This window comes from Poecilia reticulata, linkage group LG10, assembly GCF_000633615.1.
Source record: "Poecilia reticulata strain Guanapo linkage group LG10, Guppy_female_1.0+MT, whole genome shotgun sequence".
Taxonomy (NCBI): Eukaryota; Metazoa; Chordata; class Actinopteri; order Cyprinodontiformes; family Poeciliidae; genus Poecilia; species Poecilia reticulata.
The window spans coordinates 25,335,841-25,337,059 of record NC_024340.1 but is presented as its reverse complement, the minus strand read 5'-3'; positions in this window follow the sequence as shown (position 1 = coordinate 25,337,059).

Here is a 1,219-nt window from a genome sequence, read left to right as displayed (position 1 = left end):
AGTCATCTTGTTACTGATCAGCCTGAGCAGACGAAGCTGTGCCGAGGTGAAAAAGGAAGTGGTGACAGTTTAGTCAATTCTGCTGCTCCCATCAAGCCAACTTGTGTTACATTTCCACTGTAGTCCAAAACAAAAACGAGCTTTTCAAATTTTTTTTTTATTTTTATGATTGCTTACAGGCACGTTACCTTAAAGACTTAACATAGTTTGAACAGCAAAAAGCCCAGTTACCCCAGATCTAATGCTAAATTAGTGTTGTAAGTGAATGCAGGAACATTTACAAATTGCAACTTCTTACAATTTCAAACGAACCCATGAAAGTTAATTTTAACTGCATATAAAGCAATATTTTGTCATCGCCTGTAACAGCTAACACAAAAGCTGATTTCTTTTTTTTTTTAACACCCAACACCTTTCCTTCTGAGAAGTGAAGACAACAGAGGAAGTCTAAAAATACACTGACCATGTTAATGCTGCAAACTACTGAAAATATGTTTTTGATGTCAATATATTCAAGTCAGTCTGCATGAAAGCTAGTCAAAACTGTCCTCCAGTTTTCTCATTGCTGTATGATCAGCAGGCTGCACAATGGTGGAGCTGGCATCACTGTCACCTTGTAGGAAGAAGATTGAAAGCCAGGCTGGAGTCTCTCTGCAGGCCGTTTGCATGTTGTCCTGCTGCTTGTGTGGGTTTTCTCTGGGTTCTCCAGCCTCCTCCCACATCCTGCAGTTCAAACACTTATCTGCTGGGTTTATGAGTGACTCTGAATTGCCGTTCGTGTGTGTGTCTATACATGGTCATGTGTGTCTCTCTGATGCCTTGAGATGAACTGGCAATCTGTCCAGGATGTACCTGCCTCATTTTCAGCCATCCAGCAACCCAATGATATGTGGGTTAAAGACCATGGACGGACGGACGGACGGACAAGGAGACAAAGGAGCACAACAGGAAGCTTTGCTCGGCTGAATTTGGACTGTTTGCTGTCGAGAACTCTCTTCTTCTATTTGCTTCTTTTAAAAGGACTTTTATTTTCATCTTCACTCTGCTTTTATTTTTGTCCTTAGAAAAAAAAAAACTATAACAGTTTGACTTAAACGTGTCTAAAATAGATTCATTTGTATTTTGTGTTTTATAAAATGTGAGACTTATTCTCTGCTCACAGTGTTGGTATTTTTTTCTCACTGAGTGACACTTTTTAAATGTTTATGATCAATACTAA